The sequence below is a fragment of the Rattus rattus genome, chromosome 3 (assembly GCF_011064425.1).
Source record: "Rattus rattus isolate New Zealand chromosome 3, Rrattus_CSIRO_v1, whole genome shotgun sequence".
NCBI classification, from domain to species: Eukaryota; Metazoa; Chordata; class Mammalia; order Rodentia; family Muridae; genus Rattus; species Rattus rattus.
The window spans coordinates 121,206,863-121,226,580 of NC_046156.1; the positions used below are offsets into that span (position 1 = coordinate 121,206,863).

The 19,718-nt window shown below is 40.8% G+C and overlaps 1 pseudogene; it reads left to right on the forward strand.

Moving 5' to 3' along the window:
- The first annotated feature begins 18,175 nt into the window (after nucleotides 1-18,175).
- LOC116895546 lies at nucleotides 18,176-19,494 on the forward strand (annotated as a pseudogene).
- Nucleotides 19,495-19,718: the final 224 nt, after the last annotated feature.

The window sequence follows — 19,718 nt, forward strand, 5'->3', positions numbered from 1 at the left end:
CATCTTTATACTGCAGTACAATAAGTCACAGATACTGCTACCCTGGCCAAAATGAAGAGCCTAGTTGCCTTCTTTTGTCTTAAACTGATCTTTGGAATCATTCTTGGGTAATGTTCTCACTCCTCTCATTTTGTGTAAGTATGACATAGAACTGAGAAGGGGTGAGGAGCTGGAGAGGGAGATTAAGGAGTGGGGGAAGCAGGGAAAGGGAGCGAGAACAAAGCCCAAGAACTATTTCTCTTGAAAGGTCACAACTAGAGCTTGAATAAAGGCATCAAGTAAAACACATATGATAGCTACTTTGGATAGAATAGCCAATAAAATAATTCATAGTTTTAATTGATTATAATAACGGGAATTAGTGAAATAATTGTGATATTAATAAGTGAAAGTTTCAGCTTATTTTCACAATCTTATTTTAGTTATTCAAAATGCAATGAAGGCTTATTTCAGAGTATGGCAGAATTCAGAATTGGGAACAAGATAGACAATGGGACACATGACTGTAAACAGATTTGTGCAAGAGACGTGTCTAAGGGGTCATTCTCCATCTTCTTCCTCCATTTTAGTCTATTATTTTATTGTATTGTTTTGTGGAAGACTGTAGAATACATTAAGTGCATATTTGTAAGTTTTACTAAGAAGTGATATTTGGGGTTCTTATTTGTTTTTAGGATTTTGTATATAAATACTGTAGTGGCATCCTTCCCCTCCCTATTCCATTTTTAAGCACATACCACAGACATGTGGGTGTTTACTAACTAACCTCTTTTGTAAAGATTTATTCCTAATAAGTTATTAACTGAATCCAGAAGGAATTAAAAATCTTTTAGACCACTCTGGAAATCAGTCTGGAGGTTCCTCAGAAAATTGGACATTCTACTACCTGAGGACCCAACTGTACCTCTCCTGGGCATATACCCAAAACATGCTCCAACATACAACAAAGACACATGCTCCACTATGTTCATAGCAGCCTTATTTATAATAGTCAGAAGCTGGAAATATCCCAGATGTCCTTCAATAGAGGAATGGATACGGAAAATGTGGTACATCTACACAGTGGAGTATTACTCATCTATCAAAAACAATGACTTCATGAAACTCATAGGCAAATGGAATGAACCAGAAAATATCATCCTGTGTGAGGTAACCCAATCACAGAAAAACACACATGGTATGCACTCACTGATAAGTGGATATTAGCCCAAAAGCTCAAATTATCCAAGATGCAATCCACAGACCACATGAAGCTAAAGAAGAGGGATGAACAAAGTATGTATGCTTCACTCCTTCTTAAAAGGGGGAGCAAAAATATCCATAGGAGGGGATGTGGAGGCAAAGTTTGGAACAGAGACTGGAGGAATGGCCATTCAGAGCCTGCCCCACATGTGACCCATATATATACAGCCACCAAAACTAGATGAGATTGATGAAGCTAAGAAGTGCATGCTGACAGGAACTGGATATAGATGTCTCCTGAGAGACACAGCCAGAGCATGTCAAAATCAGAGGCGAATGTTAGCAGCAAACCACTTAACTGAGGACAGGGGCCCTGTTGGAAGAATTAGAGAAAGAATTGAAAGAGCTGAAGGGGCTTGCAACCCCATAAGAACAGTAATGCCAACCAACCAGAGCTTCCAGGGACTAAACCACTAACTAAATACATGGACTGATCCATGGCTCCAACTGCATATGTAGCAGAGAATGGCTTTGTTGGGCACCAGTGGAAGGAGAAGCCCTTGGTCCTGCCAAGGTTGGACTCCCAGTGCAAGGGAATGTTGGCAGGGGGTAAGGGACAGGGGATGAAGAAGGGAACACTCTCATAGAAGAAGGGGAGTGGGAGGGGGTAGGTGGCTTATATCTGAGAAACTGGGAAAGGAAATAACTTTCAAAATGTAAATAAAGAAATATACACAATAAAAAATAAAATACAATGAAAATCTTTTTGAAATTTTAGATATGAGATTTGTGGAACTAGAGATGAGAGATGGGCTCTGCCTAGGTAGGTGAGAACCAGAAATACGGTGCTCTATCAGTTTATGTTGACCAACTTCTAGACTGACTGAGAGCCACAATACCTAATACAGTCATGAACTTTTTTGGTAAAATATGCTCCACTATGACATTTGGGTGTGTGGAGGGACTCTGCAGCCAGCAAGCCACTTAAGATTTGTATATTGCAACCTATTATCCAGTCCTGTCACAAATTTTGTGAAAACTAGTCCATGAATGCACACTAAGATGAATACATTATTATTTTATTGATATAAGTGGGCAAATAACAGTATTTGTATATATGAATGTTAGTAGCATGAAAGATAAAGACCAGGATAGAAAAACCAATTCTAGAGAAAACAGACATAACTCAGAAAACAGAAAGGAAGTTTAAAAACATCTGTTTAAGAATTAATTGCTCAATCATTGGCAAGATGGCTCAGTAAGTAAATGTTCACCTGCTAATTAGATATAATTCAAAATAGTTAATTTTTATTATCAGAGGCTACTGTCTGAAAAATAAGAACAAAAATAGATGTTTGGGCTGGGAAGATGGTGAAGCATCTTGCTATACAAGTATAAAAACATGAGTTTTAATCCCCAGAACCCACAAAAAGCTGAGTGGGTTGGCATGTGTCTATAATGGCAGTGCTTCTGGGGTTATTTGGGAGGTGGAGACAGCAGGAGTCTCAGCAGCTCAGGAGCCAACTAGTCTGCTGTCTGTTGTGACAAACAACAAAGAGGCTGTGTCTCAACAAGGTGGTAGTTGAGAACTGACAGCCAAAGTTGTTCTATGAACTCCATGCGCACAATGTTTTATGTACCCCCCCCACAAAGAGAGAGAGACAGAGAGAGACAGAGAGACAGAGAGACAGAGACAGAGAGACTGAGGCAGAAGACTCAGCATTTCACCAAAGAATGGGCCTAGTGTGGAGCAGAACATTTATTTCATTCACTGTTTCATAAGATTTTATTACTATTTGTTACTATTTTATCACTATTTATTACTGTTACTATTTTTATTACTATTACATTTACGATCTGAACTGACTTGCTTTGTTAGTAATATTTAATTATAGAACATACAGGTAAACTGAGATTTATCAGCTCTTCTCCTAAGTGTTTTGTGTGCACCAAGGGTATCTTCCAAATTGCATTTGAATGGCCTAGAAGAAGAGCTTAGTTACAGATTCTTATGGTGATGAGCTCTTGAATGTTGGGGAAAACAGCCCACTTCAGTTAAAATTAGACAGACTGGGTTAAACAGCAGCCTCTAGCACTACAGTTCACTCCTCACCAGTGTTTACATTTTATTCTATGTGTTTGTTTTCCAGTTTATCAAACGATTTTTTTTTTTTTTTTGGTTCTTTTTTTCGGAGCTGGGGACCGAACCCAGGGCCTTGCGCTTCCTAGGCAAGAGCTCTACCACTGAGCTAAATCCCCAACCCTATCAAATGATTTTTAAAATGTTCAGATTTGTATGCAGTACTCTGCCATAAGAATGGATGTATGATGGTACATATCACTACCTACTTGTAGATACTTTGATTGTTTCCAAGTTTTTGTTATTATTATCTATGACATAATGGATATCTTGTGGATCAACCTTTGTGCACATCTTGCTCAAACTTTTAAAGTCATTGGCTCCTCCAAGTTACCACTTAAGAAGCCATTGTTATTAAGAACAATTTTGTAAATTAAATGGTTGATGTTTGTTGGAGCTAACACATCCTTTTATATTCAAATAGAAAAATGTGTGGGTTATGCAAGTACTTAATAGTATATTTGCTAGTATATATGTATATATACATATATGTATAATCAGTATGTACAGTGTTGTTAGTTTATACTCACACTTCATGAGCCTATCAGGTGACTAAGGAATGATTTTGAATAGACAAATGAGGAACTCCATAGGGTCCAACTTTGAACTGAATTTGTTATCTGACCTTCAGTAAATTTCTACAGTGTCTGAGTTTGATTACCTTAGCCATAAATGAGGAAAGGAGGGTAAATTATCTGGGATAACAGGACTTTAGTGGGAAAGACACATGTCTTACAAGACAATTGTCTTCTAGCGTTTTCTGCTGAACTAACACCTCAGTCATGGTTGGCTTGATCACTGTGGTGTGAAGGCCAGCTCAATGCCTGGAGCACAGCTGTGTTTAGCAAAGTGTTTACTAAGGAAGACTATGGAAGAGGACTGGGCCGATTCCTACCATGAGGTTCATTTTCTTGTAGATTTCTCATATGTTCATGAATATTGAACTAGACAGTGGAATCCCCCTTATTCGTGGACTATCCACTTTATGCTTTGCACAGGTCATTCTTACTTTTCATGATTCCAAATGCTAGGGTTTTTATAAAATACTGAGATTAGAGGTATTATATAAATTGTTTCATGTTACAAAGACAAATTTGGGTCTTTTAAAAAATTACTTTTAAAAATTTTATTTTTTTTTATTTAGTCTCTCTCTCTCGTGTGTGTGTGTGTGTGTGTGTGTGTGTGTGTGTGTGTGTGTGTGTGTGTGTGTGTGTATAAACATGAGTGCATGACATGCCACAACGTTCATGTGGAAGTCAGAAACCCACTTCTGGAGTCTGTTCTTTGCTTCTACCATGCAAGTTCCAAGGAAGAAACTCATCAGACTTGGTGGAAGTGCCTGTACCACTTAGCCATCTTGCCCACCCAAGAATCTGGGTCCCCATTCATCGTAAACCTAAGTTTGTCTGCTAGACTTTGCTGCCACCTCCTTCCAGGATTGATGAGATGAAGCTACCATAACAAAGTACTGTGTAGACATAAACTTATAAAGTACTGTGGGTTATAAACAACAGAAATCTATGTCTTGTACTTTGAAACTTTGAAGCCCTGAAAGCATGTTTTCATATGACCAGATTCTGGTTCATCAATGTCATCTTTGTTTATCTTTACATTATATTGGTACTAGTTCCACTCATAAGTACTGTACACATGCTGGCTAGTTTTATATCAACTTGATACAAGCTAAAGTCATCTGAAGAGGGAATCTCAATTAAGAAATTGACTCCAGAGCTGTAGGCAAACCTGTAGGGTATTTTCTTATTTAGTGATTTATGGGCGAGGACCCAGCCAATTGCAGATGGTGCCAGGCCTGGACTGGTGACCTTGGGTGCTAGAAGAAAGCAAACTGAGCAAGCCAATGAAAGAGAGCCAGTAAGCAGCACCCCTCCATGGTTTCTGCACTGACTCCTGCCTCCAGGTTCCTGCAGTTTGAATTCCTGTTCTGACCTCCTTCAGGATCAACAGTGTTGTGGAAGTGTTAGCCAAATAAATTCTTTCCTCCCCAAGCTGCCTTTGCTCATGGTGTTTCATCACAGCAATAGTAATCCTAAGTGAGGCAGTGTCTTTGTGTTTTAATCACTTTCTAAGGGTCTCGCTTTCTATTACCATCAGTTGGAGAGTTAAGAATGAAATTTGAAGGGACACAAGCATTCAGTTCATCCCTCAAAACTGTGAGGTCACTTAAGTCTATTGTGCTTTGCACTGATTGAAAAGGTATTTGGAGAACCACTCAGTTTTTTAAACTTTAAAGAAGTACCTGAGGTTGGTAGTTTATGCATGTAATCGAGCTCATGAGACCCCAAGGCAGGAGAATTGCAAATTTTAGAATAATCTGGACTCCATAGAAAGATTCTGCTTCAAAAAATATTTTTTTAAAACTAGATACACTGAAACTAATAGAAGAAACAGGGGGAAAGAGCCTCAAGCACATGGGCACAGGAGAAAATTTCCTGAACAGAACGCCAATGGCTTATGCTCTAAAATCAAAAATTTACAAATGGGACCTCATAAAATTTCAAAACTTCTGTAAGGTAAAGAATACTGTCAATAGGACAAAATGGCAACCAATGGATTGGGAAAAGATCTTTACCAATCCTACATCTGATAAAAGGCTAATATCCAATATGTACAAAGAACTCAAGAAGTTAGACTCCAGAGAATCAAATAACTCTATTAAAAATGGGATACAGAGCTAAACAAAAAATTTTCAACTGAGGAATATTGGATGGCTGCAAAGGACCTAAAGAAGTGTTCAACATCCTTAGTCATCAGGGAAATGCAAATCAAAACAATCCTGAGATTCCACTTCACACCAGTCAGAATGACTAAGATCAAAAACTCAGGTGACAGCAGATGCTGACAAGGAGGCAGAGAAAGAGGAGCACTCCTCTATTATTGGTGGGATTGCAAGCTGGTACAACCACTGTAGAAATCAGTCTGGCGATTCCTTAGAAAATTCGACATTACACTACCTGAGGGCCCAGCTATATCACTCCTGGGCATATACCCAAAAGATGCTCCAACTGAAAGAGCGTACCCCAAAACGGGGGACGTGTCTCTCGCTCCGATCGCGGGGTGGGGTGCCCCCAGGAATCACGAGTAGCCATTCTTGATGTAAAAGCACGAGGTAGCTTTTATTAACGAGATCCCGGTCTTAGCGATCCCGGTCGGCACGATCTCACACAGGAGACAGAGAATTGACCCCCGAGCCTCCAAACTCGGGGTTCATATAGGGAGGTTAGGGGTTTGCGGTTACACACAATTGGCTAATTTCTGGCGCAGCTATAGGTGATTGGCTCATTTAAACATGGCAGTGAGATTACAGCACAGCAGGAGAGTACGTACGTATTGACTGGAGCATACAGGATTTTAGGAGCTAGGGGCGTATCAGGGTTTGAAGGACATCTGGTTAAGGTGTGACTGAGTAAGCTGGGGGAGGTGCCCCTCTGCCAAATGGTTTGGGTTAGTCCTGATAACTCGGGCCCGGCTGGTTCCTGCATTCCTTTTCTTTATCTTTATGGTCTGTTAGTCCTAACAGCAGGGCGGGGCTGCCTGGACTTGCTTTTCACAGTGTTTAGTCCTGAGTCTGAATTTTCTTTTAACTTCATATTTTTAAACCTTAAATCTGTATAATTTTCCTTTCACAACATATAACAAGGACACATGTTTCACAATGTTCATAGCAGCCTTATTTATAATAGTCAGAAGCGGAAAAGAACCCAGATGTCATTCAACAGAGGAATGGATACAGAAAATGTGGTACATCTACACAATGGAGTACTATTCATCTATCAAAAACAATGACTTCATGAAATTCGTAGGCAAATGGATTGAACTAGAAAATATCATCCTGAGTGAGGTAACCCAATCACAGAAAAACACACATGGTATGCACTCACTGACAAGTGGATATTAGCCCAAAAGCTCAAATTACCCAAGATGCAACCCACAGACCACATGAAGTTCAAGAAGAAGGATGACCAAAATGTGTATGCTTCACTCCTTCTTAAAAGGGGGAACAAAAATATCCATAGGAGGGGATGTGGAGGCAAAGTTTGGAACAGAGATTGAAGGAATGGCCATTCAGAGCCTGCCCCACATGTGACCCATATATATACAGTCACCAAAACTAGATAAGATTGATGATGCTAAGAAGTGCATGCTGACAGGAACTGGATATAGATGTCTCCTGAGAGACACAGCCAGAGCATGTCCAATACAGAGGCGAGTGCTAGCAGCAGACCACTTAACTGAGGATGGGGCCCCTGTTGGAAGAATTAGAGAAAGAATTGAAAGAGCTGAAGGGGCTTGCAACCCCATAAGAACAGTAATGCCAACCAACCAGAGCTTCCAGGGACTAAACCACTACCGAAAGACTACATGGACTTACCCATGACTCCAGCTGCATATGTATCAGGAGAATGGCCTTGTTGGGCACCAATGGAAGGAGAAGCCCTTGGTCCTGCCAAGGTTGGACCCCCAGTGTAGGGGAATGTCTGGGGTGGGGTGGGAAGGGGGATGGATGTGGAGGGTATGGCCCTTACAGAAGAAGGGAAGGGGGAGGGGATGGTGGCTTATTTCAGGGAAACCAGGAAAGGGAATAACATTTGAAATGTAAATAAAAAATCCAAGAATAAAAGGAGGGGACAACATACTCACAGGAGGAAATATGGAGACAAAATGTGACGCAGAGACTGAAGGAAAGGCCATCCAGAGACTGCCCCACCTGGGGATCCATCCCATATACAATCACCAAACCCAGACACTATTGCAGATGCCAAGAAGTGCATGCTGATAGAAGCCTGATATAGCTGTCTTCTGAGTCTCTGCTAGAGCCTGACAAATCCAGAGGTGGGGACTTGCAGCCAACTAACCTTTAGACTGAGAACAGGGTACCCAATAGAGGAGTTAGAGAAAGGATTGAAGGAGATGAAGCAGTTTGCAACCCCATAGCAAGAACAACAATATCAGCCAACCAGACACCCCAGATCTCCCAGGAACTAAACTACTAACAAAAGAGTACACATGGGGACCCATGGCTTCATCTGCATCTGTGGCAGAGGATGGCCTTGTTGGGCATCAATGGGAGGAGAGGCCCTTGGTCCTGTGAAGGCTAGATGTCCCAGTGTAGAGAAATGCCAGGGCAGGGAGGAGGGAGTGAGTGAGTGAGTGGGTGAGGGGTCACCCTGATAGAAGCTGGGGGAGGGGGTATGGGATAGGGGGTTGCTGAAGGGGAAACCAGGAAAGGGGATAACATATAAAATGTAAAGAAAATATCTAATAAAATAAAATATAGATAAAACGAAACTATAAAAATTCCAACAGAATTTGTAAGAAAAATAACAGGGAAAATTAGTCTGGTAATTTTGTAGAGAATAATTATTTTAGAACATGTTACCTTGGTAATCTTTACTAGAAGCACCCCCACCTGGCCTGTGCTTAGGGGAGATAGCTTAGCTTAACAAAGTGCTGGCCTTGCATCTACTCAGATAAAATTGCAAGGTGGTGGGCAACTGAAGTCCAGTGCTGAGGCTATTGAGATGGGCAGGTCTTTGGGTTTGTTGCTCAGTTTGGCATAGTAGGAGAGCTACAGGTCAATGAGAGGCCCTGACTTTTAAAAAGGCCACAAGTGCCAAAGGAATGACACATGAGGTTGTTCTTTGGCCTTCATGCACGTGCACACACACACACACACACACACACACACACACACACACACTCCTGCACATACATTTTTTTAGAGTAAAAATCATTAGGCAGAATCCCTTAACTTTCTTGCATCAGATTACAAACTCACTGACATCTATTTACTTTTATATTTTATTTCTATTCCACCAGAAAAGGAACTTATCTAAGCCTAGCTTTCCCTTTCTCTGTGGATGTTCTGTTCTGCCATCTCACAAAACTTGCTGTATAGACATTGGTAGGGTAGCACATGTCTGCAATTCCAGCACTTTATAGGCAGAGACAGGAGTTTGAGGGCACCAGTTAGAAGTCAGACAAATGTCCCGTAATAATAGAACAGGATACAGAATAAGAAGAACGAAGCAAAGGGAAAAGGAAGGAAAGAAGGAAGGAAGGTATTTAAGACTGTTTTCTGGGGCATGTCCTCTTTTTTCTACTCCATCCTCCTTTTGTCATTTCTCATTAAAGCATTAAAACAAACGCAAGCATCTCCTTTTGCAAAGTCCTGTCATGGATCTCAACCCCACCTAACCTCCTTTCTGCCTGCGACAGTTCACATTCTTGTGAGACTTGTCTTCCTATGCTTCTGTTTATTTTCCTTGGGTCTATCATTGATGGACATGTTCCCAAATAAGCACTTTTTAGCATTATTTTACTTGGCTTCTCTGAATTGTTAATAACTATCTTTTTTGTTTGCTTGCTTTAATTATTGACAACCTATCTGTTGCCTCCCATTCCCGGTCCCCCCTCCCACAGTTCTTTATCACATTCCTCCTCCCCTTACCTCCAAGAGGTTACTGCCCCCCAACAGCAGGCTTCCCCCTTCCCTGGGCCCTCAAGGCTCCCACTGAGGCCAGACCTGGCAGTCCTCTGCTGTATATGTGCTGGGGAAGAGGGATTGGGCTTTGGACCTGCCTGTGTATGCTGCCTGCTTGGTGTCTCAGTCTCTGGGAGTTCTATGGGGTCCAGGTTAGTTGAGACTGCTGGTCTGCTTATGGAGTGGCCCTCCCCTTCAGCTTCTTCAATCCTTCCCCTAATTCAACCATAGGAATCCAATGGTGTAGGTATCCCTGTCTGTCTCAGTCAACCGCTGGTAGGGCCTCTCGGAGGACAGCAATGCCAGGCACATGTCTGTAAGCACATCATAGAATCAGTAATAATATCAGGCCTTGGTGCCTGCCCCACATACACACACCATGAGATGGATCCCAACCTGGGCCTTTCTTCCCCATTTTTGTCCCTGCAGTTTTTTAGACAAGAACATTTCTGGGTCAGAATTGTTTTGACTGTGGTTTAGTAACCCTGCCCCTCCACTTGAGGCCCTATTTATCTACTGGAGGTGGACTCTTAGAGTTCCCCCTCTCCATTGTTGGGCATTCTGGCTAAGGTCACTCCCATTGAGTCCTGAGAATCTCTCAGCTCCTGGTCTCAGGTACTTTCTAGAGGGTCCACCCACCTCCTTGCCCTGAGGCTACAACTTCCATTCATTCTCCTTGCCCTCTGGGCTTCTCTTCTGTCTCCTTTCTTCCCCAATACACCTGATCCTGTCCCTCTTTCCCCCTCCTTCTCCCCTCTCCCACAGAGGTCCCTCCCTCCCTCTGCCTCCCTTGATTATTTTTTCCCCCTTCTAAGTGAGATTGACGCATCCTCACTTTGGCCTTTCTGTTTGCTATATGTCTGTGGGTTGTATCCTAGGTTTTCTGTACGTTTGGGCTAATATCTACTCATCGGTGAGTATATACCATGCATGTCCTTTTAGGTCTAGGTTGCCTCACTCAGAATTATATTTTCTAGTTCTATCCATTTGCCTGCAAAATTCACAATGTAATTGTTTTTAAATAGCTGAGTAATATTCCATTGTGTAAATAAATCACATTTTCAGTATTCATTCTTCGGTTGAGGGACATCTGGGTTGTTTCCAGCTTCTGGCTATTACAAATAAGGCTGCTATGAACATAGTAGAGCAGATGTCCTTGTGGTATGGTGGGTCATCTTTTGGGTATATGCCCAAGAGTGATATAGCTAGATCTTCAGGTAGAACTATTTTCAGTTTTCTGAGGACCCTCCAGATTGATTTCCAGAGTGGTTATATCAGTTTGAAATCCAGCCAGCAGTGGAGGAGTGTTCCTCTTTCTCCACATCCTTGTCGGCATGTTCCTCTTTCTCCGCATCCCTGTCGGCATCACTTGAGTTTTTTATCTTTACCATCACACCATTCTGATCCAGGTGAGGTGAAATCTCAGAGTCCTTTCGATTTGCATTTCTCTGATGACTAAAGACTTTGAACATTTTTTTAAGTGCTTCTCAATCATTTGAGATTCTTTTGTGAATTGTCTGTTTAGCTCTGTACCCCATTTTTTACTGGGTTATTTGGGTTTTGGGGAGGTTAACTTCTTGAGTTCTTTATATATTTTAGTTATTAGTCCTCTATCAGTTGTACAGTTAGTAAAGTTTTTTTTTCCCCAATTTGTAGGTTGCTGATTTGTCCTATTGTTGGTGTCTTCTGTCTTACAGAAGCTTTTCAGTTCCTTGAGGTCTCATTTATTAATTGTTGATTTTAGCACCTGGGCCACTGGTGATCTGTTCAGGAAATTTCCCCCTATGCCAATGAGTTCGAGGCTCTTTCCCACTTCTCTTCTATTAAATTTAGTGTATCTAGTTTTATGTTGAGGTCCTTGATCCACTTGGACTTGAGCTTTGTGCAAGGTGGTAAATATAGATCTAGTTTTATTCTTCTACATATAGACTGCCAGGTAGACCAGAAGATGCTTTCTTTTTTTTCTACTATGCTTTTGGCTTCTTTGCCAACAATCAAGTGGACATAGGTATGTGGGTTCATTTCCTGGGTCTTCAATTATATCCCATTGATTGACCTGTCTGTCTCTGTACCAATACCATACAGTTTTTAATCACTATTGCTCTGTAATACAACTTGAGATCATGGGCAGAGATTCCCCCCAGAAGTTCTTTTATTGTTGAGAATAGTTTTCCATTTTTTTGTTATTCCAAATGAATTTGCCAATTGCTCTTTTCATGTCTGTGAAGAATGTGTTGGAATTTTGATGGAGATTTCATTGAATCCCATACATTGCTTTTGGTAAGATGGCCATTTTCACTATGTTAATCCTACCAAACCATGAGCATGGGAGATCTTTTTATCTTCTGATGTCTTCTTCAATTTCTTTCTTCAGGGATTTAAAGTTCTTGTCATACAAAGCTTTTACTTGCTTGATAAGAGTTACACCAAGATATTTTATACTATCTGTGGCTATTGTGAAGGATATTGTTTCTCTAATTTCTTTCTCATTTGTATAAGGAAGGCTACTGATTTGTTTGACAAAATACATCACCCCTTCATGTTAAAAGTTTTGGAGAGATCAGGAATTCATGGCACACAACTAAACATAATAAAAGCGATATATAGCAAACCAGCAGCCAACATCAAATTAAGTGGAGAGAAACTAGAAGCAATCCCATTAAAATCAGGGACAAGACAAGGTTGCTCATTCTCTCCCTATTTATTCAATATAATACTAAAAGTTCTAGCTAGAGCAAAAAAAAGGGGATACAAATTGGAAAGGAAGAAGTCAAAGTATCACTATTTTCAGATGATATGATAGTCTACATAAGCAACCCCCAAAATTCTATCGGAGAACTCCTACAGCTGATAAACAACTTTGGCAAAATGATAGGATTAAAATTAATAACTATCTTTTTACAGTCTGGTCTATTCTAGGTTTTGTGAAACCTGGATGGCATGAAACTCACCTCTTTTACTTCTACTCTTTCACTTTTTCCAGGTGTAGAAAGTTAAGAATGGTTTATCCTAATTAAGGACTTTTCAAATCCCAGTCTAAAGTTTTAAATATGCTATTTTTTTCTAGTGAGGGGGTCTATATATTTCTTCAGAACTTCAAAGGCCTATACTGCTTATTTTTCATCATGGAAAAAACAAAATTTTACAAAGCCAAAATGGTTGAAGCCTTATAACAATCTAATTAGAAATATGAAACAAGTATCAAGCCAACTAAGACAGAATATTGTAATCAATTAATGGATGGTAAAAATAAAATATATTTTTTGGTTTTTGTTTTGTTTTGTTTTGTTTTTTTTGTTGTTGTTGGTGGTGGTTTTTTTTTTTTCTTTTTGAAGCAGGGTCTTTCTATGTAGCTCTAACTGTCCTGGAACTTACTATGTAGACTAGGCTGGTTTTGAATTCACAGAAATCCACCTGCCTCTGCCTCCCTAGTCCTGAAAACAAAGGTGTGTGCCACCACACCCAGCTGAAGGTAACATATCTTTGAATCTCAATGAAAAGCAATATTGAGTGTCAAAGAGATTAGCACAGTTTTTAGGGAGGAGGTAGACTTCAATCTGGGTCTTATAAATTGATTATACATTTCCCTTGGATATAGGAAGGAAGGAGGAATACCATGCAGGTACAATTCTACCATAAGTCTGTGAAGCAAGGACAATCAATGTTGTACTAATGATTAGGTTTGAGCACATAGTTGGTGCTAAGGATACTGTGAGATCCAAGTTGAGATGGTGATGGACACTAGATTGTGTCTACCACAGACAGACATTAAATTAAAAACTTAAGATCTACATTTTATCTTGCTAAGCATGTGACACATTTCTTAAAAGGGAGTAATTAAAACCAAATTCTAAAAGGTTTTGTAATTTATGTGCTTGTCTTTAGCAGCCTGAGGGTTCAAAAACCGATAAATGATTAGAATCTTTTGGACTAGTTTTAGATTATTCCATGTGACTTTCAGCTCTTTACTGACAAGGGAATGTGCTTATTATATGCTACATATTACATAGATTATAATCTCCAGAAGATTACAGGTTCAGAACACTTGCTTGAAAAAACAATTATCAAGATGGAATGGATATAATAGCCATGTGAAATTAGTATAGAAGATGAAGCAGACATGGGCCTCATGTTGAATAATAATGGCTATTGAAGTTTTGTTTGAACGGAATTCTAGGACTAAAGTGGGGCTGCCTCTGGATGACCTTTCCTTCAGTGTCTGTTCCACATTTTGTTCCTGCATTTCCTTTAGACAGGAACCATTCTGGGTGAAATTTTTTGAGATGGCTGGCTGGCCCTGTTCCTCAACCGGGGGCTGTGCCTATCCACTGGATATGCTCTCTACAGATTCTATCTCCCCTTTGTTGGGTACTTCAACTAATATCAACTTTTTGCTTCCCTGGCATCTGGGACTTTCTAGTGGCTACCCCAATTCCCCATTCCCCAGGGCTACTTATTTCTGTTCAATTTTATGACCCTCTGTACTTCTAACCATCTCCTCCCACACCTGATCCTGTTCCCTTTCCCCTTTCCCCTTTCCCTCCTCTTTTCATCCCAGGTAACCTCCCTCTCATGATTATTTTGTTTCCCCTTCTAAGTAGGACTGAAGCATCCACACTTTGGTCTTCCGAGACTCATGTGGTCTGTGAATTTTATCTTAGGTATTCCAAGCTTTTTTCCTAATATACACTTATCGGTGAGCACATACCATGTGGTTCTTTGGTTACCTCTCTCAGGATGATATTTTCTAGTTCCATTCATTTGCCTGCGAATTTCATGAAGTCATTTTTTTAAAGATTTATTTATTATATATGAGTACACTGTAGCTGTCTTCAGACACTAGAAGATCTCTTTACAGATGGTTGTGAGCCACACTTGAACTCAGGACTTCTGGAAGAGCAGTCAGTGCTCTTAACCGCCGAGCCATCTCTCTAGCCCAAAGTCACTGCTTTTAATAACTGAGTAGTACTCCATTATGTAAATGTACCATATTTTCTGCATCCATTTCACTGTTGAGGGACATCTGGGTTGTTTCCAGCTTCTAAATATGGGGTCCTCAATGGAGGAGTTAGAGAAAGGACTGAAGGAGCTGAAGGGGTTTGCAACCCCATAGGAAGAACAACAATATCAACTAACCAGACCCCACAGAGCTCCGGGGACTAAAACACCAACAAAAGAGTACACATGGAAGGACCCATAGCTCCAGCTATGAGGCTAGAGGAATCCAGCTAGAGGATTGCCCTAGCGTAGAAGGATGCTAGGGTAGTAAGGGTGGGAGTGGGTGGGTGGATGGGGGAGCACCCTCATAGAGGCAGGGGGTGGGGGGATGAGATAGGGGGTTTGCAGAGGGGAAACCAGGAAGGGGACAGCATTTGAAATGTAAATAAATAAAATAACCAATTTAAAAAAAAGATCTCAAGACAATAAAGTGAAGGAAGAGCCAAGAATTACTACTTCACCCCTGCATGTGCAGTGCCTGGATCAAAGATTTGTAAAGATCCTGAGCTCAATAAATATTCATTGACTGAATGGTGAGTGAAGGAACCTTATTTCCTCATAGGATTATTTTCATTGCACCACAAAACTGCTCTGAATTCTGAAGTTTGAGAAACATCTTATTTTGCTTCATGATATTTTAACTGATGCTAAGTATAAAAATATAATGCTAAATTCTAATTTTCCAATTAAATCTTACTCTTAATAGATATTTCTTCCAGTTATGGACTTATGTCATACAGATTTTTTTTTCTGTAGTAGTTTCTCCCTGCATTATTCAAAGGCTATAATTTTCAGCCTTACGGAGAAAACTGTGATAATTATGCAACAAAAAATGAAAATTGGGTGCTGGAGAGATGGCTCAGTGGTAAAGAGCACTGACTGCTCTTCCGGAGGTCCTGAGTTCAAATCCCGGCAACCACATGGTGGCTCACAATTGTCTGTAATGAGATCTGATGCCTTCTTCTGGTGTGTGTGAAGACAGCTACAGTGTACTTATATATAATAAGTAAACAAATCTTTTAAAAAACAAAAATCAAACCAAGCAAACAAGCAAGACCTGTTTGCACAATGTTAATGATAAGATGATAATACATTTGTTTACCTACCAACAGACCACAGTTTTATTTTATATAATGCATTAATTGTTCAGGCTTGTCATAACAAAGTGCCACAGACTACTGACTTGAATACATTTATTTTTCACATTCTATAAGGCTTGAAGTCAAAGATCAAAGTGTCAGCTGGACTGACTACTAAGGGTTATAAAGAAAAGGTATGTTCTATACTTTTACCCCTGGCTTATAGGTAATGATCTTCTTTTTTGTTTTTGTAGCTCCCTACTTCTGTTTGTGTCTGTTCTCAGTTTTCTTATTATAAAGATAACAGCCATAGCAGATTAGGACCCAAACTAACAACCTAATGTTAATTACCTCTTTAACTATTACACCTCTAAATAAATAAGGATACATTCCAAATTACTCAATGTTAAGGCTACAACATATAAACCAGTCTCTCTCTCTCTCTCTGTGTGTGTGTGTGTGTGTGTGTGTGTGTGTGTGTGTGTGTCTGGTTGTGGTCTGTGTCTCTGTGTGTATTCAATGCTCAACACTTGGAGGACTTTTGACCACAGGAATGGAAAAGGAAGTGTATTCTTCCAGTAGTATAAAAAGGAATAAGTAGAGGGAAAGAGACTCTGACCAGCAGAATTGCAGAGAGAAGAGATTATTGGACTGTGAAGTCACAGACAAGTTCCAGAGTTGTAGCTTTTGTGAACCTTTACTCATGTTGGGAAGGTGAATTTTCAATAATGTAGCTGCTTTTGAATCATTTCTACTCCTACTAAGTTACCTCTCACCTGTACTTCTGTTAGTAACCTCCTAAAACCTCACTGGTTAACCAAGTTGGATGTTGGGGCAACTGTTTCTTTGGTCTGTCATGAGTTCTAGGTCTGGGGTGATTAAACACGTGTTGTGCCTTCCCAGGAGAAGTCTGTCATCCAGCAGTTCTCCATTCCATTTCCTAGTAGCAGTGGAAGCAGTGCTACTAGAACTTCTAGTTTGAAGTTAAAGATGTAATTGCCCAATAACATCAAGGTCTTGACCTGATAGGTACACCATTCAGCTATAAAAAGATGGTTGGCCTCCAAGTTTTCCTGCTACTATGCTATGAGTAGCTAGAGCTTTACTGATACACTTGTCAAAAAGGGCATTGTTAAAATTGATCAAACAATAATTTCTTCTATAGAAACTGATGTTTTCCTCATTTGTAAAGTGCTATCAGAAGTCTGGATGGTTTCATTACTACCATTGAACTGTAGCATAACTGGTAAGTATAATGTCCCTAGGTTGAGGATTTATAAGAAGAATATTTTATGAGGATCCTAGGAAAAAAATACAGAATTTCTTCCAGAGCTTCTGTGAAGAACTTAAAAGAAGAAAAAAATATGTGGAGGAAAAATGGTTCCTTAGCTTTGTTTTTGATAAACATCTTACATTTGTATTAAAGTGTGAGAGAGTCTAGACTCTGCAACTAAGTGTCTCCTTATTCAACCAAAATGACACTCGGGGGCTGTATTGTTAGCCTTTGGCTGAAATGTTGACTATAACTTTAGGGCATTTTCCATGGTTTTCACAAATAAAAATACGAATTTTCTTTTCTCCCCCCTCCCTTCTCTCTGTCTATCTTTTCTAATATAGGCTTATGTGTGTGTGTGTGTGTGTGTGTGTGTGTGTGTGTGTGTGTGTGTGTGTGTGTATTTCTGGGTGTCCTAGAACTTGTTCTGTAAATCAGGCTGGCCTCTAACTCAGAGACCCACCTGCCTTTGCTTTTTGAGTGCTGGGATTAAAGAAGTGTGCCACTACACATGGCCTATAATAGTGATAATCTTAATAAAGTCTTTTAGAAAATCTTCCCTATTTACTCAAATAACAGAATCCAATACAGTGATAATAGAGTGGCACAAGGGTGTCTGCATTGTGGGATAGTAATGTAACATTTGGACTAATTACTATTTAGCATTTTCTGATTCAGTCAGAAACCTCATGGACTATATGTGTTGCTTAAATTACTGGGTCATTAATTATGTCTATAGATTTGCTTCTGAATTTTACATCATGTCCCATCACCAGCTTAAGCACAAAGTAGCTACTCCAGAGTGTGAGTCTCTGTAAGAAATGATACAGAAAGCAGTAGAATTAGGAAGAAAACACTTGGCTAGCTGCAGAAAGCTGAGGTGCGCCACTGGCCACCTCCCCACAGCCACGTGAAGCAGTTGTGCGAGCGTTTCTCACCCAATTCAGCCCAAGCCTCCCTCTGCCACCAGCATCCCAGCCATTCTGAAAGCATTGCAGGATGAGTGGGATGCAGTCATGCTGCACAACTTCACTCTTAGTCAGCAGCTACAGACAACCCACCAGGAGCTGTACCAGCACGATGCTGCCTGCAGAGTCATTGCTGGCTCACTAAGGAATTCACTGCTGCTCCAGAAGCTCTGACTACTCTGAAACCACAGGCTGGCCTTATTGTACCACAGGCTATGTCAAGCTCACAGCCCAGTGTTGTGGGTACAGGAGACCCCATGGATTTGGGTGAGCTTGTGGGAATGACCCCTGAGATTATCCTGAAGCTTCAAGACAAAGAAAGGAAAGACTGTTCTCAGGAGCTGAAGAGCTCAGCAAGTACCAACAGGTGGCATCCCATGTAGGCTACACAGTGCTAGTATTCCTGGGATTCTCACTCAGGGCCTGTGTCCCTCAGACATGAACAAGATTCTTACTGGTGGGGCAGATTAAAATGTTGTTATCTTTGATAAGAATACTGAGGAAATCCTGGCCACTCTCAAAGGCCATACCAAGAAGGTCACTAGTGTGGTGTTTCAATCCTTCTCAGGAATTGGTGTTTTCTGTGTCCCCTGATACTACTATCAGGATTTGGTCGGTACTGAACATTTGTTCTGTACAGGCTGTTTGGGCTCATGAGAGTTCAGTGACAGGCCTCAGCCTCCATGCTACTGGAGACTATCTCCTGAGCTCCTCTGATGATCAGTATTGGGCCTTCTCTGACATCCAGACTGGGCGTGTTCTCACCAAGGTGACAGATGAGATTTCCAGCTGCTCTCTTACCTCTGAGCAGTTTCACCCTAATGGGCTCATCTTTGGAATAGGAACCATGTACTCCCACATCAAGATCCGGGACTTGAAGGAGTGTACCAATGTGGACAACTTCCCTGGCCACTCTCGCCCCATTGCCTTTTCTGAGAATGAGTACTAGCCACAGTAGCTGATGACTCTTCAGTCAAGCTCTGGGACTTACACAAGTTGAAGAACTTCAAGACATTGCAGCTAGCCAACTTTGAGGTGAAGTCACTAATCTTTTTTTTTTTTTTTTTTTTTTGGTCACTAATCTTTGACCAGAGCGGTACCTACCTGGCATTTGGGGTACAGATGTTCAGATCTGCATCTGTAAATAATGGACAGAGATTCTTCACTTTACAGAGTACAGTGGCCTGACCATTAGAGGAGTGGCCTTTGGGCACAAGGCCACGTTCATCTTCATTGCTTCAACCAGCATAGACAGGGGCCTCAAATTCTACAGTCTGTAGGCCCCATGCCTTCTCACAGTTCTGGGCCTCATCTCAGTAGTGGGTTAAGTTAGAGGGTGAGGGGTAGGAAGGGGAATGGGACTTTAAGAGGAGAAAGAGGTCTGGTGGGGGGAGGACATTCACATCATTTCTGGTCTGGATGATGGTCTGAGCCAGGCTATTTGGAACACTGCTATCCATACAGCCTTTGGGCCCCCAGGAATGGACATGGAGGAACTGTTATTCTATAAAATGCTTAGAGTTGGAGTTCAGCACCTTTCAGCGGTGGCAGCTGCTCCATGTCTGCTCTGTTTCAG